The following is a 25,260-nucleotide window of genomic DNA, read 5'->3' on the forward strand; positions in this document are numbered from 1 at the left end:
GTGCAGACTGAGATGCGTTAGAGTTGAGGAAGTGTGTCACGTGCCTGGTGACACTATAGAGAGCTTTTCTGTCATCACGCAGCCTGGGTAGAACAATCTGGGATTGGCACGCGCTGCTCGTTCTTCACTTGCCTGTATTCAAGAGTGGCCTCGACCTCGTTTTTTGGCCTGGGTTTCTTCTGCTGGACCTGGCAACATGAGGCTAAAGGTGAACTGTCTTTATTTGTAACCCAGTCACTGATTAAGAATACTGGAAGCGTGTTGGGCGGTGTCTTTTTGCAAGGTGAAACAAGGCCCTTGTTTCCGGTGAAAGAGCATTGACCTGTAGGTAAAACTAAGGCAGAAACTTTAGGCGTTCTCCACCTATACCGGACTGGACCCTATCTGCATGGTTGCAGGTTAGATTCTCCCTTTTATAGTCAACCTGTTCCAGAAAATGAAACGGAAGAGGATGATTAGCCAGCCTGGGCAAGCCAAATACTTTCGCTTTCAGGCACCCGGTGCCCTTGGCTCGATGGTCTTTTTCCACCATGGATGTCAAGATTTAAGCAGCTTGGACCACTATGGAGGAGGAGCTTTCAGAGCCCGGATAGCTCAGTCGGTAGAGCATCAGACTTTTAATCTGAGGGTCCAGGGTTCAAGTCCCTGTTCGGGCAGTGCCTCTCACCAACCCTTGAGCCCCTGGAGCTGCCAATAGGGCAGTCTTTATGCACATCTGTGAGGAATGCTCAGAGAGATGAAATGTCCTAACTTCCCCCTTTCTAGGCTCCTGTAATCTGCCAGAAATAAAGGTGGCTGAAGGTGATTGCTTGACCAAATATTTCCCAAATACCCTTGTCTATGGCAGCTTACCTGGGCTCCAGTTCAGGCATGTTATCTAGCAAACTTTCAACAAAGGGCCCAAATCCTTCCACCTTGGTCTTTTTTCAGCAGCATAGCTGTTCAGACACATATGCTCCCAGTGGCCCTTCAGGGCTGCTGTGGGAGAAACCTATCTGACAACCGAGGGGCCCTGTCCCTTTAGATTCTCCTTAGTTCTTTCAAATGCTAACACTATTCAGTGGGTAAACAATGCCCACTTATGCATCATCCCTGTCTCATTAGCATGCCAAGTCCCAGAATGCTCAGCGGCCCACTGGATGACACTTATGTGTCTCACCTCAATGTCAATTTCTCCTTCAATGAAGGGCTGATGTTGGCAGGCACCGATTTGGTTAGCTTTGCGCAGTGGCAGTATCATAGCCAATGAGGTTCACCTGAGGCGTGATTATTGCTAATTGAAAACTTTTCCCAATACCCCGCCATGATGACTTGAAATACAGTCAGCACTGGCAATTTTTGAGAGTCTCTGAGGAGACTGAGCAATGTGTTTTAAACAGTAGAGAAGTGACGGCTTCTTATGTGCAGACTGAGATGCGTTAGAGTTGAGGAAGTGTGTCACGTGCCTGGTGACACTATAGAGAGCTTTTCTGTCATCACGCAGCCTGGGTAGAACAATCTGGGATTGGCACGCGCTGCTCGTTCTTCACTTGCCTGTATTCAAGAGTGGCCTCGACCTCGTTTTTTGGCCTGGGTTTCTTCTGCTGGACCTGGCAACATGAGGCTAAAGGTGAACTGTCTTTATTTGTAACCCAGTCACTGATTAAGAATACTGGAAGCGTGTTGGGCGGTGTCTTTTTGCAAGGTGAAACAAGGCCCTTGTTTCCGGTGAAAGAGCATTGACCTGTAGGTAAAACTAAGGCAGAAACTTTAGGCGTTCTCCACCTATACCGGACTGGACCCTATCTGCATGGTTGCAGGTTAGATTCTCCCTTTTATAGTCAACCTGTTCCAGAAAATGAAACGGAAGAGGATGATTAGCCAGCCTGGGCAAGCCAAATACTTTCGCTTTCAGGCACCCGGTGCCCTTGGCTCGATGGTCTTTTTCCACCATGGATGTCAAGATTTAAGCAGCTTGGACCACTATGGAGGAGGAGCTTTCAGAGCCCGGATAGCTCAGTCGGTAGAGCATCAGACTTTTAATCTGAGGGTCCAGGGTTCAAGTCCCTGTTCGGGCGGTGCCTCTCACCAACCCTTGAGCCCCTGGAGCTGCCAATAGGGCAGTCTTTATGCACATCTGTGAGGAATGCTCAGAGAGATGAAATGTCCTAACTTCCCCCTTTCTAGGCTCCTGTGGCTGAAGGTGATTCCTTGACCAAATATTTCCCAAATACCCTTGTCTATGGCAGCATACCTGGGCCCCAGTTCAGGCATGTTATCTAGCAAACTTTCAACAAAGGGCCCAAATCCTTCCACCTTGGTCTTTTTTCAGCAGCATAGCTGTTCAGACACATATGCTCCCAGTGGCCCTTCAGGGCTGCTGTGGGAGAAACCTATCTGACAACCGAGGGGCCCTGTCCCTTTAGATTCTCCTTAGTTCTTTCAAATGCTAACACTATTCAGTGGGTAAACAATGCCCACTTATGCATCATCCCTGTCTCATTAGCATGCCAAGTCCCAGAATGCTCAGCGGCCCACTGGATGACACTTATGTGTCTCACCTCAATGTCAATTTCTCCTTCAATGAAAGGCAGATGTTGGCAGGCACCGATTTGGTTAGCTTTGCGCAGTGGCAGTATCATAGCCAATGAGGTTCACCTGAGGCGTGATTATTGCTAATTGAAAACTTTTCCCAATACCCCGCCATGATGATTTGAAATACAGTCAGCACTGGCAATTTTTGAGAGTCTCTGAGGAGACTGAGCAATGTGTTTTAAACAGTAGATAAGTGACGGCTTCTTGCGTGCAGACTGAGATGCGTTAGAGTTGAGGAAGTGTGTCACGTGCCTGGTGACACTATAGAGAGCTTTTCTGTCATCACGCAGCCTGGGTAGAACAATCTGGGATTGGCACGCGCTGCTCGTTCTTCACTTGCCTGTATTCAAGAGTGGCCTCGACCTCGTTTTTTGGCCTGGGTTTCTTCTGCTGGACCTGGCAACATGAGGCTAAAGGTGAACTGTCTTTATTTGTAACCCAGTCACTGATTAAGAATACTGGAAGCGTGTTGGGCGGTGTCTTTTTGCAAGGTGAAACAAGGCCCTTGTTTCCGGTGAAAGAGCATTGACCTGTAGGTAAAACTAAGGCAGAAACTTTAGGCGTTCTCCACCTATACCGGACTGGACCCTATCTGCATGGTTGCAGGTTAGATTCTCCCTTTTATAGTCAACCTGTTCCAGAAAATGAAACGGAAGAGGATGATTAGCCAGCCTGGGCAAGCCAAATACTTTCGCTTTCAGGCACCCGGTGCCCTTGGCTCGATGGTCTTTTTCCACCATGGATGTCAAGATTTAAGCAGCTTGGACCACTATGGAGGAGGAGCTTTCAGAGCCCGGATAGCTCAGTCGGTAGAGCATCAGACTTTTAATCTGAGGGTCCAGGGTTCAAGTCCCTGTTCGGGCAGTGCCTCTCACCAACCCTGGAGCTGCCAATAGGGCAGTCTTTATGCACATCTGTGAGGAATGCTCAGAGAGATGAAATGTCCTAACTTCCCCCTTTCTAGGCTCCTGTAATCTGCCAGAAATAAAGGTGGCTGAAGGTGATTGCTTGACCAAATATTTCCCAAATACCCTTGTCTATGGCAGCTTACCTGGGCTCCAGTTCAGGCATGTTATCTAGCAAACTTTCAACAAAGGGCCCAAATCCTTCCACCTTGGTCTTTTTTCAGCAGCATAGCTGTTCAGACACATATGCTCCCAGTGGCCCTTCAGGGCTGCTGTGGGAGAAACCTATCTGACAACCGAGGGGCCCTGTCCCTTTAGATTCTCCTTAGTTCTTTCAAATGCTAACACTATTCAGTGGGTAAACAATGCCCACTTATGCATCATCCCTGTCTCATTAGCATGCCAAGTCCCAGAATGCTCAGCGGCCCACTGGATGACACTTATGTGTCTCACCTCAATGTCAATTTCTCCTTCAATGAAGGGCAGATGTTGGCAGGCACCGATTTGGTTAGCTTTGCGCAGTGGCAGTATCATAGCCAATGAGGTTCACCTGAGGCGTGATTATTGCTAATTGAAAACTTTTCCCAATACCCCGCCATGATGACTTGAAATACAGTCAGCACTGGCAATTTTTGAGAGTCTCTGAGGAGACTGAGCAATGTGTTTTTAAACAGTAGATAAGTGACGGCTTCTTACGTGCAGACTGAGATGCGTTAGAGTTGAGGAAGTGTGTCACGTGCCTGGTGACACTATAGAGAGCTTTTCTGTCATCACGCAGCCTGGGTAGAACAATCTGGGATTGGCACGCGCTGCTCGTTCTTCACTTGCCTGTATTCAAGAGTGGCCTCGACCTCGTTTTTTGGCCTGGGTTTCTTCTGCTGGACCTGGCAACATGAGGCTAAAGGTGAACTGTCTTTATTTGTAACCCAGTCACTGATTAAGAATACTGGAAGCGTGTTGGGCGGTGTCTTTTTGCAAGGTGAAACAAGGCCCTTGTTTCCGGTGAAAGAGCATTGACCTGTAGGTAAAACTAAGGCAGAAACTTTAGGCGTTCTCCACCTATACCGGACTGGACCCTATCTGCATGGTTGCAGGTTAGATTCTCCCTTTTATAGTCAACCTGTTCCAGAAAATGAAACGGAAGAGGATGATTAGCCAGCCTGGGCAAGCCAAATACTTTCGCTTTCAGGCACCCGGTGCCCTTGGCTCGATGGTCTTTTTCCACCATGGATGTCAAGATTTAAGCAGCTTGGACCACTATGGAGGAGGAGCTTTCAGAGCCCGGATAGCTCAGTCGGTAGAGCATCAGACTTTTAATCTGAGGGTCCAGGGTTCAAGTCCCTGTTCGGGCGGTGCCTCTCACCAACCTTTGAGCCCCTGGAGCTGCTAATAGGGCAGTCTTTATGCACATCTGTGAGGAATGCTCAGAGAGATGAAATGTCCTAACTTCCCCCTTTCTAGGCTCCTGTGGCTGAAGGTGATTGCTTGACCAAATATTTCCCAAATACCCTTGTCTATGGCAGCATACCTGGGCCCCAGTTCAGGCATGTTATCTAGCAAACTTTCAACAAAGGGCCCAAATCCTTCCACCTTGGTCTTTTTTCAGCAGCATAGCTGTTCAGACACATATGCTCCCAGTGGCCCTTCAGGGCTGCTGTGGGAGAAACCTATCTGACAACCGAGGGGCCCTGTCCCTTTAGATTCTCCTTAGTTCTTTCAAATGCTAACACTATTCAGTGGGTAAACAATGCCCACTTATGCATCATCCCTGTCTCATTAGCATGCCAAGTCCCAGAATGCTCAGCGGCCCACTGGATGACACTTATGTGTCTCACCTCAATGTCAATTTCTCCTTCAATGAAGGGCAGATGTTGGCAGGCACCGATTTGGTTAGCTTTGCGCAGTGGCAGTATCATAGCCAATGAGGTTCACCTGAGGCGTGATTATTGCTAATTGAAAACTTTTCCCAATACCCCGCCATGATGACTTGAAATACAGTCAGCACTGGCAATTTTTGAGAGTCTCTGAGGAGACTGAGCAATGTGTTTTAAACAGTAGATAAGTGACGGCTTCTTGCGTGCAGACTGAGATGCGTTAAAGTTGAGGAAGTGTGTCACGTGCCTGGTGACACTATAGAGAGCTTTTCTGTCATCACGCAGCCTGGGTAGAACAATCTGGGATTGGCACGCGCTGCTCGTTCTTCACTTGCCTGTATTCAAGAGTGGCCTCGACCTCGTTTTTTGGCCTGGGTTTCTTCTGCTGGACCTGGCAACATGAGGCTAAAGGTGAACTGTCTTTATTTGTAACCCAGTCACTGATTAAGAATACTGGAAGCGTGTTGGGCGGTGTCTTTTTGCAAGGTGAAACAAGGCCCTTGTTTCCGGTGAAAGAGCATTGACCTGTAGGTAAAACTAAGGCAGAAACTTTAGGCGTTCTCCACCTATACCGGACTGGACCCTATTTGCATGGTTGCAGGTTAGATTCTCCCTTTTATAGTCAACCTGTTCCAGAAAATGAAACGGAAGAGGATGATTAGCCAGCCTGGGCAAGCCAAATACTTTCGCTTTCAGGCACCCGGTGCCCTTGGCTCGATGGTCTTTTTCCACCATGGATGTCAAGATTTAAGCAGCTTGGACCACTATGGAGGAGGAGCTTTCAGAGCCCGGATAGCTCAGTCGGTAGAGCATCAGACTTTTAATCTGAGGGTCCAGGGTTCAAGTCCCTGTTCGGGTGGTGCCTCTCACCAACCCTTGAGCCCCTGGAGCTGCCAATAGGGCAGTCTTTATGCACATCTGTGAGGAATCCTCAGAGAGATGAAATGTCCTAACTTCCCCCTTTCTAGGCTCCTGTAATCTGCCAGAAATAAAGGTGGCTGAAGGTGATTGCTTGACCAAATATTTCCCAAATACCCTTGTCTATGGCAGCTTACCTGGGCTCCAGTTCAGGCATGTTATCTAGCAAACTTTCAACAAAGGGCCCAAATCCTTCCACCTTGGTCTTTTTTCAGCAGCATAGCTGTTCAGACACATATGCTCCCAGTGGCCCTTCAGGGCTGCTGTGGGAGAAACCTATCTGACAACCGAGGGGCCCTGTCCCTTTAGATTCTCCTTAGTTCTTTCAAATGCTAACACTATTCAGTGGGTAAACAATGCCCACTTATGCATCATCCCTGTCTCATTAGCATGCCAAGTCCCAGAATGCTCAGCGGCCCACTGGATGACACTTATGTGTCTCACCTCAATGTCAATTTCTCCTTCAATGAAAGGCAGATGTTGGCAGGCACCGATTTGGTTAGCTTTGCGCAGTGGCAGTATCATAGCCAATGAGGTTCACCTGAGGCGTGATTATTGCTAATTGAAAACTTTTCCCAATACCCCGCCATGATGACTTGAAATACAGTCAGCACTGGCAATTTTTGAGAGTCTCTGAGGAGACTGAGCAATGTGTTTTTAAACAGTAGATAAGTGACGGCTTCTTGCGTGCAGACTGAGATGCGTTAGAGTTGAGGAAGTGTGTCACGTGCCTGGTGACACTATAGAGAGCTTTTCTGTCATCACGCAGCCTGGGTAGAACAATCTGGGATTGGCACGCGCTGCTCGTTCTTCACTTGCCTGTATTCAAGAGTGGCCTCGACCTCGTTTTTTGGCCTGGGTTTCTTCTGCTGGACCTGGCAACATGAGGCTAAAGGTGAACTGTCTTTATTTGTAACCCAGTCACTGATTAAGAATACTGGAAGCGTGTTGGGCGGTGTCTTTTTGCAAGGTAAAACAAGGCCCTTGTTTCCGGTGAAAGAGCATTGACCTGTAGGTAAAACTAAGGCAGAAACTTTAGGCGTTCTCCACCTATACCGGACTGGACCCTATCTGCATGGTTGCAGGTTAGATTCTCCCTTTTATAGTCAACCTGTTCCAGAAAATGAAACGGAAGAGGATGATTAGCCAGCCTGGGCAAGCCAAATACTTTCGCTTTCAGGCACCCGGTGCCCTTGGCTCGATGGTCTTTTTCCACCATGGATGTCAAGATTTAAGCAGCTTGGACCACTATGGAGGAGGAGCTTTCAGAGCCCGGATAGCTCAGTCGGTAGAGCATCAGACTTTTAATCTGAGGGTCCAGGGTTCAAGTCCCTGTTCGGGCAGTGCCTCTCACCAACCCTGGAGCTGCCAATAGGGCAGTCTTTATGCACATCTGTGAGGAATGCTCAGAGAGATGAAATGTCCTAACTTCCCCCTTTCTAGGCTCCTGTAATCTGCCAGAAATAAAGGTGGCTGAAGGTGATTGCTTGACCAAATATTTCCCAAATACCCTTGTCTATGGCAGCTTACCTGGGCTCCAGTTCAGGCATGTTATCTAGCAAACTTTCAACAAAGGGCCCAAATCCTTCCACCTTGGTCTTTTTTCAGCAGCATAGCTGTTCAGACACATATGCTCCCAGTGGCCCTTCAGGGCTGCTGTGGGAGAAACCTATCTGACAACCGAGGGGCCCTGTCCCTTTAGATTCTCCTTAGTTCTTTCAAATGCTAACACTATTCAGTGGGTAAACAATGCCCACTTATGCATCATCCCTGTCTCATTAGCATGCCAAGTCCCAGAATGCTCAGCGGCCCACTGGATGACACTTATGTGTCTCACCTCAATGTCAATTTCTCCTTCAATGAAGGGCAGATGTTGGCAGGCACCGATTTGGTTAGCTTTGCGCAGTGGCAGTATCATAGCCAATGAGGTTCACCTGAGGCGTGATTATTGCTAATTGAAAACTTTTCCCAATACCCCGCCATGATGACTTGAAATACAGTCAGCACTGGCAATTTTTGAGAGTCTCTGAGGAGACTGAGCAATGTGTTTTTAAACAGTAGATAAGTGACGGCTTCTTACGTGCAGACTGAGATGCGTTAGAGTTGAGGAAGTGTGTCACGTGCCTGGTGACACTATAGAGAGCTTTTCTGTCATCACGCAGCCTGGGTAGAACAATCTGGGATTGGCACGCGCTGCTCGTTCTTCACTTGCCTGTATTCAAGAGTGGCCTCGACCTCGTTTTTTGGCCTGGGTTTCTTCTGCTGGACCTGGCAACATGAGGCTAAAGGTGAACTGTCTTTATTTGTAACCCAGTCACTGATTAAGAATACTGGAAGCGTGTTGGGCGGTGTCTTTTTGCAAGGTGAAACAAGGCCCTTGTTTCCGGTGAAAGAGCATTGACCTGTAGGTAAAACTAAGGCAGAAACTTTAGGCGTTCTCCACCTATACCGGACTGGACCCTATCTGCATGGTTGCAGGTTAGATTCTCCCTTTTATAGTCAACCTGTTCCAGAAAATGAAACGGAAGAGGATGATTAGCCAGCCTGGGCAAGCCAAATACTTTCGCTTTCAGGCACCCGGTGCCCTTGGCTCGATGGTCTTTTTCCACCATGGATGTCAAGATTTAAGCAGCTTGGACCACTATGGAGGAGGAGCTTTCAGAGCCCGGATAGCTCAGTCGGTAGAGCATCAGACTTTTAATCTGAGGGTCCAGGGTTCAAGTCCCTGTTCGGGCGGTGCCTCTCACCAACCTTTGAGCCCCTGGAGCTGCTAATAGGGCAGTCTTTATGCACATCTGTGAGGAATGCTCAGAGAGATGAAATGTCCTAACTTCCCCCTTTCTAGGCTCCTGTGGCTGAAGGTGATTGCTTGACCAAATATTTCCCAAATACCCTTGTCTATGGCAGCATACCTGGGCCCCAGTTCAGGCATGTTATCTAGCAAACTTTCAACAAAGGGCCCAAATCCTTCCACCTTGGTCTTTTTTCAGCAGCATAGCTGTTCAGACACATATGCTCCCAGTGGCCCTTCAGGGCTGCTGTGGGAGAAACCTATCTGACAACCGAGGGGCCCTGTCCCTTTAGATTCTCCTTAGTTCTTTCAAATGCTAACACTATTCAGTGGGTAAACAATGCCCACTTATGCATCATCCCTGTCTCATTAGCATGCCAAGTCCCAGAATGCTCAGCGGCCCACTGGATGACACTTATGTGTCTCACCTCAATGTCAATTTCTCCTTCAATGAAGGGCAGATGTTGGCAGGCACCGATTTGGTTAGCTTTGCGCAGTGGCAGTATCATAGCCAATGAGGTTCACCTGAGGCGTGATTATTGCTAATTGAAAACTTTTCCCAATACCCCGCCATGATGACTTGAAATACAGTCAGCACTGGCAATTTTTGAGAGTCTCTGAGGAGACTGAGCAATGTGTTTTAAACAGTAGATAAGTGACGGCTTCTTGCGTGCAGACTGAGATGCGTTAAAGTTGAGGAAGTGTGTCACGTGCCTGGTGACACTATAGAGAGCTTTTCTGTCATCACGCAGCCTGGGTAGAACAATCTGGGATTGGCACGCGCTGCTCGTTCTTCACTTGCCTGTATTCAAGAGTGGCCTCGACCTCGTTTTTTGGCCTGGGTTTCTTCTGCTGGACCTGGCAACATGAGGCTAAAGGTGAACTGTCTTTATTTGTAACCCAGTCACTGATTAAGAATACTGGAAGCGTGTTGGGCGGTGTCTTTTTGCAAGGTGAAACAAGGCCCTTGTTTCCGGTGAAAGAGCATTGACCTGTAGGTAAAACTAAGGCAGAAACTTTAGGCGTTCTCCACCTATACCGGACTGGACCCTATTTGCATGGTTGCAGGTTAGATTCTCCCTTTTATAGTCAACCTGTTCCAGAAAATGAAACGGAAGAGGATGATTAGCCAGCCTGGGCAAGCCAAATACTTTCGCTTTCAGGCACCCGGTGCCCTTGGCTCGATGGTCTTTTTCCACCATGGATGTCAAGATTTAAGCAGCTTGGACCACTATGGAGGAGGAGCTTTCAGAGCCCGGATAGCTCAGTCGGTAGAGCATCAGACTTTTAATCTGAGGGTCCAGGGTTCAAGTCCCTGTTCGGGTGGTGCCTCTCACCAACCCTTGAGCCCCTGGAGCTGCCAATAGGGCAGTCTTTATGCACATCTGTGAGGAATCCTCAGAGAGATGAAATGTCCTAACTTCCCCCTTTCTAGGCTCCTGTAATCTGCCAGAAATAAAGGTGGCTGAAGGTGATTGCTTGACCAAATATTTCCCAAATACCCTTGTCTATGGCAGCTTACCTGGGCTCCAGTTCAGGCATGTTATCTAGCAAACTTTCAACAAAGGGCCCAAATCCTTCCACCTTGGTCTTTTTTCAGCAGCATAGCTGTTCAGACACATATGCTCCCAGTGGCCCTTCAGGGCTGCTGTGGGAGAAACCTATCTGACAACCGAGGGGCCCTGTCCCTTTAGATTCTCCTTAGTTCTTTCAAATGCTAACACTATTCAGTGGGTAAACAATGCCCACTTATGCATCATCCCTGTCTCATTAGCATGCCAAGTCCCAGAATGCTCAGCGGCCCACTGGATGACACTTATGTGTCTCACCTCAATGTCAATTTCTCCTTCAATGAAAGGCAGATGTTGGCAGGCACCGATTTGGTTAGCTTTGCGCAGTGGCAGTATCATAGCCAATGAGGTTCACCTGAGGCGTGATTATTGCTAATTGAAAACTTTTCCCAATACCCCGCCATGATGACTTGAAATACAGTCAGCACTGGCAATTTTTGAGAGTCTCTGAGGAGACTGAGCAATGTGTTTTTAAACAGTAGATAAGTGACGGCTTCTTGCGTGCAGACTGAGATGCGTTAGAGTTGAGGAAGTGTGTCACGTGCCTGGTGACACTATAGAGAGCTTTTCTGTCATCACGCAGCCTGGGTAGAACAATCTGGGATTGGCACGCGCTGCTCGTTCTTCACTTGCCTGTATTCAAGAGTGGCCTCGACCTCGTTTTTTGGCCTGGGTTTCTTCTGCTGGACCTGGCAACATGAGGCTAAAGGTGAACTGTCTTTATTTGTAACCCAGTCACTGATTAAGAATACTGGAAGCGTGTTGGGCGGTGTCTTTTTGCAAGGTAAAACAAGGCCCTTGTTTCCGGTGAAAGAGCATTGACCTGTAGGTAAAACTAAGGCAGAAACTTTAGGCGTTCTCCACCTATACCGGACTGGACCCTATCTGCATGGTTGCAGGTTAGATTCTCCCTTTTATAGTCAACCTGTTCCAGAAAATGAAACGGAAGAGGATGATTAGCCAGCCTGGGCAAGCCAAATACTTTCGCTTTCAGGCACCCGGTGCCCTTGGCTCGATGGTCTTTTTCCACCATGGATGTCAAGATTTAAGCAGCTTGGACCACTATGGAGGAGGAGCTTTCAGAGCCCGGATAGCTCAGTCGGTAGAGCATCAGACTTTTAATCTGAGGGTCCAGGGTTCAAGTCCCTGTTCGGGCAGTGCCTCTCACCAACCCTGGAGCTGCCAATAGGGCAGTCTTTATGCACATCTGTGAGGAATGCTCAGAGAGATGAAATGTCCTAACTTCCCCCTTTCTAGGCTCCTGTAATCTGCCAGAAATAAAGGTGGCTGAAGGTGATTGCTTGACCAAATATTTCCCAAATACCCTTGTCTATGGCAGCTTACCTGGGCTCCAGTTCAGGCATGTTATCTAGCAAACTTTCAACAAAGGGCCCAAATCCTTCCACCTTGGTCTTTTTTCAGCAGCATAGCTGTTCAGACACATATGCTCCCAGTGGCCCTTCAGGGCTGCTGTGGGAGAAACCTATCTGACAACCGAGGGGCCCTGTCCCTTTAGATTCTCCTTAGTTCTTTCAAATGCTAACACTATTCAGTGGGTAAACAATGCCCACTTATGCATCATCCCTGTCTCATTAGCATGCCAAGTCCCAGAATGCTCAGCGGCCCACTGGATGACACTTATGTGTCTCACCTCAATGTCAATTTCTCCTTCAATGAAGGGCAGATGTTGGCAGGCACCGATTTGGTTAGCTTTGCGCAGTGGCAGTATCATAGCCAATGAGGTTCACCTGAGGCGTGATTATTGCTAATTGAAAACTTTTCCCAATACCCCGCCATGATGACTTGAAATACAGTCAGCACTGGCAATTTTTGAGAGTCTCTGAGGAGACTGAGCATTGTGTTTTAAACAGTAGATAAGTGACGGCTTCTTCCGTGCAGACTGAGATGCGTTAGAGTTGAGGAAGTGTGTCACGTGCCTGGTGACACTATAGAGAGCTTTTCTGTCATCACGCAGCCTGGGTAGAACAATCTGGGATTGGCACGCGCTGCTCGTTCTTCACTTGCCTGTATTCAAGAGTGGCCTCGACCTCGTTTTTTGGCCTGGGTTTCTTCTGCTGGACCTGGCAACATGAGGCTAAAGGTGAACTGTCTTTATTTGTAACCCAGTCACTGATTAAGAATACTGGAAGCGTGTTGGGCGGTGTCTTTTTGCAAGGTGAAACAAGGCCCTTGTTTCCGGTGAAAGAGCATTGACCTGTAGGTAAAACTAAGGCAGAAACTTTAGGCGTTCTCCACCTATACCGGACTGGACCCTATCTGCATGGTTGCAGGTTAGATTCTCCCTTTTATAGTCAACCTGTTGCAGAAAATGAAACGGAAGAGGATGATTAGCCAGCCTGGGCAAGCCAAATACTTTCGCTTTCAGGCACCCGGTGCCCTTGGCTCGATGGTCTTTTTCCACCATGGATGTCAAGATTTAAGCAGCTTGGACCACTATGGAGGAGGAGCTTTCAGAGCCCGGATAGCTCAGTCGGTAGAGCATCAGACTTTTAATCTGAGGGTCCAGGGTTCAAGTCCCTGTTCGGGCGGTGCCTCTCACCAACCCTTGAGCCCCTGGAGCTGCCAATAGGGCAGTCTTTATGCACATCTGTGAGGAATGCTCAGAGAGATGAAATGTCCTAACTTCCCCCTTTCTAGGCTCCTGTAATCTGCCAGAAATAAAGGTGGCTGAAGGTGATTGCTTGACCAAATATTTCCCAAATACCCTTGTCTATGGCAGCTTACCTGGGCTCCAGTTCAGGCATGTTATCTAGCAAACTTTCAACAAAGGGCCCAAATCCTTCCACCTTGGTCTTTTTTCAGCAGCATAGCTGTTCAGACACATATGCTTCCAGTGGCCCTTCAGGGCTGCTGTGGGATAAACCTATCTGACAACCGAGGGGCCCTGTCCCTTTAGATTCTCCTTAGTTCTTTCAAATGCTAACACTATTCAGTGGGTAAACAATGCCCACTTATGCATCATCCCTGTCTCATTAGCATGCCAAGTCCCAGAATGCTCAGCGGCCCACTGGATGACACTTATGTGTCTCACCTCAATGTCAATTTCTCCTTCAATGAAGGGCAGATGTTGGCAGGCACCGATTTGGTTAGCTTTGCGCAGTGGCAGTATCATAGCCAATGAGGTTCACCTGAGGCGTGATTATTGCTAATTGAAAACTTTTCCCAATACCCCGCCATGATGACTTGAAATACAGTCAGCACTGGCAATTTTTGAGAGTCTCTGAGGAGACTGAGCAATGTGTTTTAAACAGTAGATAAGTGACGGCTTCTTACGTGCAGACTGAGATGCGTTAGAGTTGAGGAAGTGCGTCACGTGCCTGGTGACACTATAGAGAGCTTTTCTGTCATCACGCAGCCTGGGTAGAACAATCTGGGATTGGCACGCGCTGCTCGTTCTTCACTTGCCTGTATTCAAGAGTGGCCTCGACCTCGTTTTTTGGCCTGGGTTTCTTCTGCTGGACCTGGCAACATGAGGCTAAAGGTGAACTGTCTTTATTTGTAACCCAGTCACTGATTAAGAATACTGGAAGCGTGTTGGGCGGTGTCTTTTTGCAAGGTGAAACAAGGCCCTTGTTTCCGGTGAAAGAGCATTGACCTGTAGGTAAAACTAAGGCAGAAACTTTAGGCGTTCTCCACCTATACCGGACTGGACCCTATCTGCATGGTTGCAGGTTAGATTCTCCCTTTTATAGTCAACCTGTTCCAGAAAATGAAACGGAAGAGGATGATTAGCCAGCCTGGGCAAGCCAAATACTTTCGCTTTCAGGCACCCGGTGCCCTTGGCTCGATGGTCTTTTTCCACCATGGATGTCAAGATTTAAGCAGCTTGGACCACTATGGAGGAGGAGCTTTCAGAGCCCGGATAGCTCAGTCGGTAGAGCATCAGACTTTTAATCTGAGGGTCCAGGGTTCAAGTCCCTGTTCGGGCGGTGCCTCTCACCAACCCTTGAGCCCCTGGAGCTGCCAATAGGGCAGTCTTTATGCACATCTGTGAGGAATGCTCAGAGAGATGAAATGTCCTAACTTCCCCCTTTCTAGGCTCCTGTAATCTGCCAGAAATAAAGGTGGCTGAAGGTGATTGCTTGACCAAATATTTCCCAAATACCCTTGTCTATGGCAGCTTACCTGGGCTCCAGTTCAGGCATGTTATCTAGCAAACTTTCAACAAAGGGCCCAAATCCTTCCACCTTGGTCTTTTTTCAGCAGCATAGCTGTTCAGACACATATGCTCCCAGTGGCCCTTCAGGGCTGTTGTGGGAGAAACCTATCTGACAACCGAGGGGCCCTGTCCCTTTAGATTCTCCTTAGTTCTTTCAAATGCTAACACTATTCAGTGGGTAAACAATGCCCACTTATGCATCATCCCTGTCTCATTAGCATGCCAAGTCCCAGAATGCTCAGCGGCCCACTGGATGACACTTATGTGTCTCACCTCAATGTCAATTTCTCCTTCAATGAAGGGCAGATGTTGGCAGGCACCAATTTGGTTAGCTTTGCGCAGTGGCAGTATCATAGCCAATGAGGTTCACCTGAGGCGTGATTATTGCTAATTGAAAACTTTTCCCAATACCCCGCCATGATGACTTGAAATACAGTCAGCACTGGCAATTTTTGAGAGTCTCTGAGGAGACTGAGCAATGTGTTTTAAACAGTAGATAAGTGACGGCTTCTTCCGTGCAGACTGAGATGCGTTAGAGTTGAGGAAGTGTGTCACGTGCCTGGTGACACTATAGAGAGCTTTTCTGTCATCACGCAGCCTGGGTAGAACAATCTGGGATTGGCACGCGCTGCTCGTTCTTCACTTGCCTGTATTCAAGAGTGGCCTCGACCTCGTTTTTTGGCCTGGGTTTCTTCTGCTGGACCTGGCAACATGAGGCTAAAGGTGAACTGTCTTTATTTGTAACCCAGTCACTGATTAAGAATACTGGAAGCGTGTTGGGCGGTGTCTTTTTGCAAGGTGAAACAAGGCCCTTGTTTCCGGTGAAAGAGCATTGACCTGTAGGTAAAACTAAGGCAGAAACTTTAGGCGTTCTCCACCTATACCGGACTGGACCCTATCTGCATGGTTGCAGGTTAGATTCTCCCTTTTATAGTCAACCTGTTCCAGAAAATGAAACGGAAGAGGATGATTAGCCAGCCTGGGCAAGCCAAATACTTTCGCTTTCAGGCACCCGGTGCCCTTGGCTCGATGGTCTTTTTTCCACCATGGATGTCAAGATTTAAGCAGCTTGGACCACTATAGAGGAGGAGCTTTCAGAGCCCGGATAGCTCAGTCGGTAGAGCATCAGACTTTTAATCTGAGGGTCCAGGGTTCAAGTCCCTGTTCGGGCGGTGCCTCTCACCAACCCTTGAGCCCCTGGAGCTGTCAATAGGGCAGTCTTTATGCACATCTGTGAGGAATGCTCAGAGAGATGAAATGTCCTAACTTCCCCCTTTCTAGGCTCCTGTAATCTGCCAGAAATAAAGGTGGCTGAAGGTGATTGCTTGACCAAATATTTCCCAAATACCCTTGTCTATGGCAGCTTACCTGGGCTCCAGTTCAGGCATGTTATCTAGCAAACTTTCAACAAAGGGCCCAAATCCTTCCACCTTGGTCTTTTTTCAGCAGCATAGCTGTTCAGACACATATGCTCCCAGTGGCCCTTCAGGGCTGCTGTGGGAGAAACCTATCTGACAACCGAGGGGCCCTGTCCCTTTAGATTCTCCTTAGTTCTTTCAAATGCTAACACTATTCAGTGGGTAAACAATGCCCACTTATGCATCATCCCTGTCTCATTAGCATGCCAAGTCCCAGAATGCTCAGCGGCCCACTGGATGACACTTATGTGTCTCACCTCAATGTCAATTTCTCCTTCAATGAAGGGCAGATGTTGGCAGGCACCGATTTGGTTAGCTTTGCGCAGTGGCAGTATCATAGCCAATGAGGTTCACCTGAGGCGTGATTATTGCTAATTGAAAACTTTTCCCAATACCCCGCCATGATGACTTGAACTACAGTCAGCACTGGCAATTTTTGAGAGTCTCTGAGGAGACTGAGCAATGTGTTTTAAACAGTAGATAAGTGACGGCTTCTTACGTGCAGACTGAGATGCGTTAGAGTTGAGGAAGTGTGTCACGTGCCTGGTGACACTATAGAGAGCTTTTCTGTCATCACGCAGCCTGGGTAGAACAATCTGGGATTGGCACGCGCTGCTCGTTCTTCACTTGCCTGTATTCAAGAGTGGCCTCGACTTCGTTTTTTGGCGTGGGTTTTCTCTGCTGGACCTGGCAACATGAGGCTAAAGGTGAACTGTCTTTATTTGTAACCCAGTCACTGATTAAGAATACTGGAAGCGTGTTGGGCGGTGTCTTTTTGCAAGGTGAAACAAGGCCCTTGTTTCCGGTGAAAGAGCATTGACCTGTAGGTAAAACTAAGGCAGAAACTTTAGGCGTTCTCCACCTATACCGGACTGGACTCTATCTGCATGGTTGCAGGTTAGATTCTCCCTTTTATAGTCAACCTGTTCCAGAAAATGAAACGGAAGAGGATGATTAGCCAGCCTGGGCAAGCCAAATACTTTCGCTTTCAGGCACCCGGTGCCCTTGGCTCGATGGTCTTTTTCCACCATGGATGTCAAGATTTAAGCAGCTTGGACCACTATGGAGGAGGAGCTTTCAGAGCCCGGATAGCTCAGTCGGTAGAGCATCAGACTTTTAATCTGAGGGTCCAGGGTTCAAGTCCCTGTTCGGGCAGTGCCTCTCACCAACCCTGGAGCTGCCAATAGGGCAGTCTTTATGCACATCTGTGAGGAATGCTCAGAGAGATGAAATGTCCTAACTTCCCCCTTTCTAGGCTCCTGTAATCTGCCAGAAATAAAGGTGGCTGAAGGTGATTGCTTGACCAAATATTTCCCAAATACCCTTGTCTATGGCAGCTTACCTGGGCTCCAGTTCAGGCATGTTATCTAGCAAACTTTCAACAAAGGGCCCAAATCCTTCCACCTTGGTCTTTTTTCAGCAGCATAGCTGTTCAGACACATATGCTCCCAGTGGCCCTTCAGGGCTGCTGTGGGAGAAACCTATCTGACAACCGAGGGGCCCTGTCCCTTTAGATTCTCCTTAGTTCTTTCAAATGCTAACACTATTCAGTGGGTAAACAATGCCCACTTATGCATCATCCCTGTCTCATTAGCATGCCAAGTCCCAGAATGCTCAGCGGCCCACTGGATGACACTTATGTGTCTCACCTCAATGTCAATTTCTCCTTCAATGAAGGGCAGATGTTGGCAGGCACTGATTTGGTTAGCTTTGCGCAGTGGCAGTATCATAGCCAATGAGGTTCACCTGAGGCGTGATTATTGCTAATTGAAAACTTTTCCCAAAACCCCGCCATGATGACTTGAACTACAGTCAGCACTGGCAATTTTTGAGAGTCTCTGAGGAGACTGAGCAATGTGTTTTAAACAGTAGATAAGTGACGGCTTCTTACGTGCAGACTGAGATGCGTTAGAGTTGAGGAAGTGTGTCACGTGCCTGGTGACACTATAGAGAGCTTTTGTGTCATCACGCAGCCTTGGTAGAACAATCTGGGATTGGCACGCGCTGCTTGTTCTTCACTTGTCTGTATTCAAGAGTGGCCTCGACCTCGTTTTTTGGCCTGGGTTTCTTCTGCTGGACCTGGCAACATGAGGCTAAAGGTGAACTGTCTTTATTTGTAACCCAGTCACTGATTAAGAATACTGGAAGCGTGTTGGGCGGTGTCTTTTTGCAAGGTGAAACAAGGCCCTTGTTTCCGGTGAAAGAGCATTGACCTGTAGGTAAAACTAAGGCAGAAACTTTAGGCGTTCTCCACCTATACCGGACTGGACTCTATCTGCATGGTTGCAGGTTAGATTCTCCCTTTTATAGTCAACCTGTTCCAGAAAATGAAACGGAAGAGGATGATTAGCCAGCCTGGGCAAGCCAAATACTTTCGCTTTCAGGCACCCGGTGCCCTTGGCTCGATGGTCTTTTTCCACCATGGATGTCAAGATTTAAGCAGCTTGGACCACTATGGAGGAGGAGCTTTCAGAGCCCGGATAGCTCAGTCGGTAGAGCATCAGACTTTTAATCTGAGGGTCCAGGGTTCAAGTCCCTGTTCGGGCGGTGCCTCTCACCAACCCTTGAGCCCCTGGAGCTGCCAATAGGGCAGTCTTTATGCACATCTGTGAGGAATGCTCAGAGAGATGAAATGTCCTAACTTCCCCCTTTCTAGGCTCCTGTAATCTGCCAGAAATAAAGGTGGCTGAAGGTGATTGCTTGACCAAATATTTCCCAAATACCCTTGTCTATGGCAGCTTACCTGGGCTCCAGTTCAGGCATGTTATCTAGCAAACTTTCAACAAAGGGCCCAAATCCTTCCACCTTGGTCTTTTTTCAGCAGCATAGCTGTTCAGACACATATGCTCCCAGTGGCCCTTCAGGGCTGCTGTGGGAGAAACCTATCTGACAACCGAGGGGCCCTGTCCCTTTAGATTCTCCTTAGTTCTTTCAAATGCTAACACTATTCAGTGGGTAAACAATGCCCACTTATGCATCATCCCTGTCTCATTAGCATGCCAAGTCCCAGAATGCTCAGCGGCCCACTGGATGACACTTATGTGTCTCACCTCAATGTCAATTTCTCCTTCAATGAAGGGCAGATGTTGGCAGGCACCGATTTGGTTAGCTTTGCGCAGTGGCAGTATCATAGCCAATGAGGTTCACCTGAGGCGTGATTATTGCTAATTGAAAACTTTTCCCAATACCCCGCCATGATGACTTGAAATACAGTCAGCACTGGCAATTTTTGAGAGTCTCTGAGGAGACTGAGCAATGTGTTTTAAACAGTAGATAAGTGACGGCTTCTTCCGTGCAGACTGAGATGCGTTAGAGTTGAGGAAGTGTGTCACGTGCCTGGTGACACTATAGAGAGCTTTTCTGTCATCACGCAGCCTGGGTAGAACAATCTGGGATTGGCACGCGCTGCTCGTTCTTCACTTGCCTGTATTCAAGAGTGGCCTCGACCTCGTTTTTTGGCCTGGGTTTCTTCTGCTGGACCTGGCAACATGAGGCTAAAGGTGAACTGTCTTTATTTGTAACCCAGTCACTGATTAAGAATACTGGAAGCGTGTTGGGCGGTGTCTTTTTGCAAGGTGAAACAAAGCCCTTGTTTCCGGTAAAAGAGCATTGACCTGTAGGTAAAACTAAGGCAGAAACTTTAGGCGTTCTCCACCTATACCGGACTGGACCCTATCTGCATGGTTGCAGGTTAGATTCTCCCTTTTATAGTCAACCTGTTCCAGAAAATGAAACGGAAGAGGATGATTAGCCAGCCTGGGCAAGCCAAATACTTTCGCTTTCAGGCACCCGGTGCCCTTGGCTCGATGGTCTTTTTCCACCATGGATGTCAAGATTTAAGCAGCTTGGACCACTATGGAGGAGGAGCTTTCAGAGCCCGGATAGCTCAGTCGGTAGAGCATCAGACTTTTAATCTGAGGGTCCAGGGTTCAAGTCCCTGTTCGGGCAGTGCCTCTCACCAACCCTGGAGCTGCCAATAGGGCAGTCTTTATGCACATCTGTGAGGTAATGCTCAGAGAGATGAAATGTCCTAACTTCCCCCTTTCTAGGCTCCTGTAATCTGCCAGAAATAAAGGTGGCTGAAGGTGATTGCTTGACCAAATATTTCCCAAATACCCTTGTCTATGGCAGCTTACCTGGGCTCCAGTTCAGGCATGTTATCTAGCAAACTTTCAACAAAGGGCCCAAATCCTTCCACCTTGGTCTTTTTTCAGCAGCATAGCTGTTCAGACACATATGCTCCCAGTGGCCCTTCAGGGCTGCTGTGGGAGAAACCTATCTGACAACCGAGGGGCCCTGTCCCTTTAGATTCTCCTTAGTTCTTTCAAATGCTAACACTATTCAGTGGGTAAACAATGCCCACTTATGCATCATCCCTGTCTCATTAGCATGCCAAGTCCCAGAATGCTCAGCGGCCCACTGGATGACACTTATGTGTCTCACCTCAATGTCAATTTCTCCTTCAATGAAGGGCAGATGTTGGCAGGCACCGATTTGGTTAGCTTTGCGCAGTGGCAGTATCATAGCCAATGAGGTTCACCTGAGGCGTGATTATTGCTAATTGAAAACTTTTCCCAATACCCCGCCATGATGACTTGAACTACAGTCAGCACTGGCAATTTTTGAGAGTCTCTGAGGAGACTGAGCAATGTGTTTTAAACAGTAGATAAGTGACGGCTTCTTACGTGCAGACTGAGATGCGTTAGAGTTGAGGAAGTGTGTCACGTGCCTGGTGACACTATAGAGAGCTTTTCTGTCATCACGCAGCCTGGGTAGAACAATCTGGGATTGGCACGCGCTGCTCGTTCTTCACTTGCCTGTATTCAAGAGTGGCCTCGACTTCGTTTTTTGGCGTGGGTTTCTTCTGCTGGACCTGGCAACATGAGGCTAAAGGTGAACTGTCTTTATTTGTAACCCAGTCACTGATTAAGAATACTGGAAGCGTGTTGGGCGGTGTCTTTTTGCAAGGTGAAACAAGGCCCTTGTTTCCGGTGAAAGAGCATTGACCTGTAGGTAAAACTAAGGCAGAAACTTTAGGCGTTCTCCACCTATACCGGACTGGACTCTATCTGCATGGTTGCAGGTTAGATTCTCCCTTTTATAGTCAACCTGTTCCAGAAAATGAAACGGAAGAGGATGATTAGCCAGCCTGGGCAAGCCAAATACTTTCGCTTTCAGGCACCCGGTGCCCTTGGCTCGATGGTCTTTTTCCACCATGGATGTCAAGATTTAAGCAGCTTGGACCACTATGGAGGAGGAGCTTTCAGAGCCCGGATAGCTCAGTCGGTAGAGCATCAGACTTTTAATCTGAGGGTCCAGGGTTCAAGTCCCTGTTTGGGCGGTGCCTCTCACCAACCCTTGAGCCCCTGGAGCTGCCAATAGGGCAGTCTTTATGCACATCTGTGAGGAATGCTCAGAGAGATGAAATGTCCTAACTTCCCCCTTTCTAGGCTCCTGTAATCTGCCAGAAATAAAGGTGGCTGAAGGTGATTGCTTGACCAAATATTTCCCAAATACCCTTGTCTATGGCAGCTTACCTGGGCTCCAGTTCAGGCATGTTATCTAGCAAACTTTCAACAAAGGGCCCAAATCCTTCCACCTTGGTCTTTTTTCAGCAGCATAGCTGTTCAGACACATATGCTCCCAGTGGCCCTTCAGGGCTGCTGTGGGAGAAACCTATCTGACAACCGAGGGGCCCTGTCCCTTTAGATTCTCCTTAGTTCTTTCAAATGCTAACACTATTCAGTGGGTAAACAATGCCCACTTATGCATCATCCCTGTCTCATTAGCATGCCAAGTCCCAGAATGCTCAGCGGCCCACTGGATGACACTTATGTGTCTCACCTCAATGTCAATTTCTCCTTCAATGAAGGGCAGATGTTGGCAGGCACCGATTTGGTTAGCTTTGCGCAGTGGCAGTATCATAGCCAATGAGGTTCACCTGAGGCGTGATTATTGCTAATTGAAAACTTTTCCCAATACCCCGCCATGATGACTTGAAATACAGTCAGCACTGGCAATTTTTGAGAGTCTCTGAGGAGACTGAGCAATGTGTTTTAAACAGTAGATAAGTGACGGCTTCTTCCGTGCAGACTGAGATGCGTTAGAGTTGAGGAAGTGTGTCACGTGCCTGGTGACACTATAGAGAGCTTTTCTGTCATCACGCAGCCTGGGTAGAACAATCTGGGATTGGCACGCGCTGCTCGTTCTTCACTTGCCTGTATTCAAGAGTGGCCTCGACCTCGTTTTTTGGCCTGGGTTTCTTCTGCTGGACCTGGCAACATGAGGCTAAAGGTGAACTGTCTTTATTTGTAACCCAGTCACTGATTAAGAATACTGGAAGCGTGTTGGGCGGTGTCTTTTTGCAAGGTGAAACAAGGCCCTTGTTTCCGGTAAAAGAGCATTGACCTGTAGGTAAAACTAAGGCAGAAACTTTAGGCGTTCTCCACCTATACCGGACTGGACCCTATCTGCATGGTTGCAGGTTAGATTCTCCCTTTTATAGTCAACCTGTTCCAGAAAATGAAACGGAAGAGGATGATTAGCCAGCCTGGGCAAGCCAAATACTTTCGCTTTCAGGCACCCGGTGCCCTTGGCTCGATGGTCTTTTTCCACCATGGATGTCAAGATTTAAGCAGCTTGGACCACTATGGAGGAGGAGCTTTCAGAGCCCGGATAGCTCAGTCGGTAGAGCATCAGACTTTTAATCTGAGGGTCCAGGGTTCAAGTCCCTGTTCGGGCAGTGCCTCTCACCAACCCTGGAGCTGCCAATAGGGCAGTCTTTATGCACATCTGTGAGGTAATGCTCAGAGAGATGAAATGTCCTAACTTCCCCCTTTCTAGGCTCCTGTAATCTGCCAGAAATAAAGGTGGCTGAAGGTGATTGCTTGACCAAATATTTCCCAAATACCCTTGTCTATGGCAGCTTACCTGGGCTCCAGTTCAGGCATGTTATCTAGCAAACTTTCAACAAAGGGCCCAAATCCTTCCACCTTGGTCTTTTTTCAGCAGCATAGCTGTTCAGACACATATGCTCCCAGTGGCCCTTCAGGGCTGCTGTGGGAGAAACCTATCTGACAACCGAGGGGCCCTGTCCCTTTAGATTCTCCTTAGTTCTTTCAAATGCTAACACTATTCAGTGGGTAAACAATGCCCACTTATGCATCATCCCTGTCTCATTAGCATGCCAAGTCCCAGAATGCTCAGCGGCCCACTGGATGACACTTATGTGTCTCACCTCAATGTCAATTTCTCCTTCAATGAAGGGCAGATGTTGGCAGGCACCGATTTGGTTAGCTTTGCGCAGTGGCAGTATCATAGCCAATGAGGTTCACCTGAGGCGTGATTATTGCTAATTGAAAACTTTTCCCAATACCCCGCCATGATGACTTGAACTACAGTCAGCACTGGCAATTTTTGAGAGTCTCTGAGGAGACTGAGCAATGTGTTTTAAACAGTAGATAAGTGACGGCTTCTTACGTGCAGACTGAGATGCGTTAGAGTTGAGGAAGTGTGTCACGTGCCTGGTGACACTATAGAGAGCTTTTCTGTCATCACGCAGCCTGGGTAGAACAATCTGGGATTGGCACGCGCTGCTCGTTCTTCACTTGCCTGTATTCAAGAGTGGCCTCGACTTCGTTTTTTGGCGTGGGTTTCTTCTGCTGGACCTGGCAACATGAGGCTAAAGGTGAACTGTCTTTATTTGTAACCCAGTCACTGATTAAGAATACTGGAAGCGTGTTGGGCGGTGTCTTTTTGCAAGGTGAAACAAGGCCCTTGTTTCCGGTGAAAGAGCATTGACCTGTAGGTAAAACTAAGGCAGAAACTTTAGGCGTTCTCCACCTATACCGGACTGGACTCTATCTGCATGGTTGCAGGTTAGATTCTCCCTTTTATAGTCAACCTGTTCCAGAAAATGAAACGGAAGAGGATGATTAGCCAGCCTGGGCAAGCCAAATACTTTCGCTTTCAGGCACCCGGTGCCCTTGGCTCGATGGTCTTTTTCCACCATGGATGTCAAGATTTAAGCAGCTTGGACCACTATGGAGGAGGAGCTTTCAGAGCCCGGATAGCTCAGTCGGTAGAGCATCAGACTTTTAATCTGAGGGTCCAGGGTTCAAGTCCCTGTTTGGGCGGTGCCTCTCACCAACCCTTGAGCCCCTGGAGCTGCCAATAGGGCAGTCTTTATGCACATCTGTGAGGAATGCTCAGAGAGATGAAATGTCCTAACTTCCCCCTTTCTAGGCTCCTGTAATCTGCCAGAAATAAAGGTGGCTGAAGGTGATTGCTTGACCAAATATTTCCCAAATACCCTTGTCTATGGCAGCTTACCTGGGCTCCAGTTCAGGCATGTTATCTAGCAAACTTTCAACAAAGGGCCCAAATCCTTCCACCTTGGTCTTTTTTCAGCAGCATAGCTGTTCAGACACATATGCTCCCAGTGGCCCTTCAGGGCTGCTGTGGGAGAAACCTATCTGACAACCGAGGGGCCCTGTCCCTTTAGATTCTCCTTAGTTCTTTCAAATGCTAACACTATTCAGTGGGTAAACAATGCCCACTTATGCATCATCCCTGTCTCATTAGCATGCCAAGTCCCAGAATGCTCAGCGGCCCACTGGATGACACTTATGTGTCTCACCTCAATGTCAATTTCTCCTTCAATGAAGGGCAGATGTTGGCAGGCACCGATTTGGTTAGCTTTGCGCAGTGGCAGTATCATAGCCAATGAGGTTCACCTGAGGCGTGATTATTGCTAATTGAAAACTTTTCCCAATACCCCGCCATGATGACTTGAAATACAGTCAGCACTGGCAATTTTTGAGAGTCTCTGAGGAGACTGAGCAATGTGTTTTAAACAGTAGATAAGTGACGGCTTCTTCCGTGCAGACTGAGATGCGTTAGAGTTGAGGAAGTGTGTCACGTGCCTGGTGACACTATAGAGAGCTTTTCTGTCATCACGCAGCCTGGGTAGAACAATCTGGGATTGGCACGCGCTGCTCGTTCTTCACTTGCCTGTATTCAAGAGTGGC

The 25,260-nt window shown here is 48.1% G+C and overlaps 25 non-coding genes across 25 annotated transcripts; all 25 read left to right on the top strand.

Moving 5' to 3' along the window:
- The first annotated feature begins 583 nt into the window (after nt 1-583).
- Nucleotides 584-656, top strand: TRNAK-UUU (transfer RNA lysine (anticodon UUU)). The gene has a single exon. It is a non-coding gene; the product is annotated as a tRNA-Lys (tRNA).
- A 560-nt stretch (nt 657-1,216) lies between these two features.
- On the top strand, nt 1,217-1,357 carry LOC143964891 (U4 spliceosomal RNA). The gene has a single exon (XR_013271336.1). It is a non-coding gene; the product is annotated as a U4 spliceosomal RNA (small nuclear RNA).
- A 1,240-nt stretch (nt 1,358-2,597) lies between these two features.
- On the top strand, nt 2,598-2,738 carry LOC143965069 (U4 spliceosomal RNA). Its single transcript, XR_013271485.1, has one exon. It is a non-coding gene; the product is annotated as a U4 spliceosomal RNA (small nuclear RNA).
- Nucleotides 2,739-3,365: 627 nt separating this feature from the next.
- TRNAK-UUU (transfer RNA lysine (anticodon UUU)) lies at nt 3,366-3,438 on the top strand. Its single transcript has one exon. It is a non-coding gene; the product is annotated as a tRNA-Lys (tRNA).
- Nucleotides 3,439-3,989: 551 nt separating this feature from the next.
- On the top strand, nt 3,990-4,130 carry LOC143964892 (U4 spliceosomal RNA). Its single transcript, XR_013271337.1, has one exon. It is a non-coding gene; the product is annotated as a U4 spliceosomal RNA (small nuclear RNA).
- Nucleotides 4,131-5,371: 1,241 nt separating this feature from the next.
- LOC143964893 (U4 spliceosomal RNA) lies at nt 5,372-5,512 on the top strand. Its single transcript, XR_013271338.1, has one exon. It is a non-coding gene; the product is annotated as a U4 spliceosomal RNA (small nuclear RNA).
- Nucleotides 5,513-6,772: 1,260 nt separating this feature from the next.
- LOC143964894 (U4 spliceosomal RNA) lies at nt 6,773-6,913 on the top strand. The gene has a single exon (XR_013271339.1). It is a non-coding gene; the product is annotated as a U4 spliceosomal RNA (small nuclear RNA).
- Nucleotides 6,914-7,541: 628 nt separating this feature from the next.
- Nucleotides 7,542-7,614, top strand: TRNAK-UUU (transfer RNA lysine (anticodon UUU)). The gene has a single exon. It is a non-coding gene; the product is annotated as a tRNA-Lys (tRNA).
- A 551-nt stretch (nt 7,615-8,165) lies between these two features.
- Nucleotides 8,166-8,306, top strand: LOC143964895 (U4 spliceosomal RNA). The gene has a single exon (XR_013271340.1). It is a non-coding gene; the product is annotated as a U4 spliceosomal RNA (small nuclear RNA).
- Nucleotides 8,307-9,547: 1,241 nt separating this feature from the next.
- On the top strand, nt 9,548-9,688 carry LOC143964896 (U4 spliceosomal RNA). The gene has a single exon (XR_013271341.1). It is a non-coding gene; the product is annotated as a U4 spliceosomal RNA (small nuclear RNA).
- Nucleotides 9,689-10,948: 1,260 nt separating this feature from the next.
- LOC143964897 (U4 spliceosomal RNA) lies at nt 10,949-11,089 on the top strand. The gene has a single exon (XR_013271342.1). It is a non-coding gene; the product is annotated as a U4 spliceosomal RNA (small nuclear RNA).
- A 628-nt stretch (nt 11,090-11,717) lies between these two features.
- TRNAK-UUU (transfer RNA lysine (anticodon UUU)) lies at nt 11,718-11,790 on the top strand. The gene has a single exon. It is a non-coding gene; the product is annotated as a tRNA-Lys (tRNA).
- Nucleotides 11,791-12,341: 551 nt separating this feature from the next.
- Nucleotides 12,342-12,482, top strand: LOC143964899 (U4 spliceosomal RNA). The gene has a single exon (XR_013271343.1). It is a non-coding gene; the product is annotated as a U4 spliceosomal RNA (small nuclear RNA).
- Nucleotides 12,483-13,742: 1,260 nt separating this feature from the next.
- Nucleotides 13,743-13,883, top strand: LOC143964901 (U4 spliceosomal RNA). Its single transcript, XR_013271344.1, has one exon. It is a non-coding gene; the product is annotated as a U4 spliceosomal RNA (small nuclear RNA).
- A 1,260-nt stretch (nt 13,884-15,143) lies between these two features.
- Nucleotides 15,144-15,284, top strand: LOC143964902 (U4 spliceosomal RNA). The gene has a single exon (XR_013271345.1). It is a non-coding gene; the product is annotated as a U4 spliceosomal RNA (small nuclear RNA).
- A 1,261-nt stretch (nt 15,285-16,545) lies between these two features.
- LOC143965045 (U4 spliceosomal RNA) lies at nt 16,546-16,686 on the top strand. Its single transcript, XR_013271464.1, has one exon. It is a non-coding gene; the product is annotated as a U4 spliceosomal RNA (small nuclear RNA).
- Nucleotides 16,687-17,313: 627 nt separating this feature from the next.
- Nucleotides 17,314-17,386, top strand: TRNAK-UUU (transfer RNA lysine (anticodon UUU)). The gene has a single exon. It is a non-coding gene; the product is annotated as a tRNA-Lys (tRNA).
- Nucleotides 17,387-17,937: 551 nt separating this feature from the next.
- Nucleotides 17,938-18,078, top strand: LOC143965063 (U4 spliceosomal RNA). Its single transcript, XR_013271480.1, has one exon. It is a non-coding gene; the product is annotated as a U4 spliceosomal RNA (small nuclear RNA).
- A 1,260-nt stretch (nt 18,079-19,338) lies between these two features.
- LOC143964903 (U4 spliceosomal RNA) lies at nt 19,339-19,479 on the top strand. The gene has a single exon (XR_013271346.1). It is a non-coding gene; the product is annotated as a U4 spliceosomal RNA (small nuclear RNA).
- A 627-nt stretch (nt 19,480-20,106) lies between these two features.
- On the top strand, nt 20,107-20,179 carry TRNAK-UUU (transfer RNA lysine (anticodon UUU)). Its single transcript has one exon. It is a non-coding gene; the product is annotated as a tRNA-Lys (tRNA).
- A 552-nt stretch (nt 20,180-20,731) lies between these two features.
- Nucleotides 20,732-20,872, top strand: LOC143965046 (U4 spliceosomal RNA). Its single transcript, XR_013271465.1, has one exon. It is a non-coding gene; the product is annotated as a U4 spliceosomal RNA (small nuclear RNA).
- A 1,260-nt stretch (nt 20,873-22,132) lies between these two features.
- On the top strand, nt 22,133-22,273 carry LOC143964904 (U4 spliceosomal RNA). The gene has a single exon (XR_013271347.1). It is a non-coding gene; the product is annotated as a U4 spliceosomal RNA (small nuclear RNA).
- Nucleotides 22,274-22,900: 627 nt separating this feature from the next.
- On the top strand, nt 22,901-22,973 carry TRNAK-UUU (transfer RNA lysine (anticodon UUU)). Its single transcript has one exon. It is a non-coding gene; the product is annotated as a tRNA-Lys (tRNA).
- Nucleotides 22,974-23,525: 552 nt separating this feature from the next.
- On the top strand, nt 23,526-23,666 carry LOC143965048 (U4 spliceosomal RNA). The gene has a single exon (XR_013271467.1). It is a non-coding gene; the product is annotated as a U4 spliceosomal RNA (small nuclear RNA).
- Nucleotides 23,667-24,926: 1,260 nt separating this feature from the next.
- On the top strand, nt 24,927-25,067 carry LOC143964905 (U4 spliceosomal RNA). The gene has a single exon (XR_013271348.1). It is a non-coding gene; the product is annotated as a U4 spliceosomal RNA (small nuclear RNA).
- The last annotated feature ends 193 nt before the right edge of the window (nt 25,068-25,260 follow it).

Source organism: Lithobates pipiens, unplaced genomic scaffold (genome assembly GCF_037356315.1).
Source record: "Lithobates pipiens isolate NorthernLeopardFrog02 unplaced genomic scaffold, aLitPip1_a1.2 Scaffold_8, whole genome shotgun sequence".
In the NCBI taxonomy this organism is placed as follows: domain Eukaryota; kingdom Metazoa; phylum Chordata; class Amphibia; order Anura; family Ranidae; genus Lithobates; species Lithobates pipiens.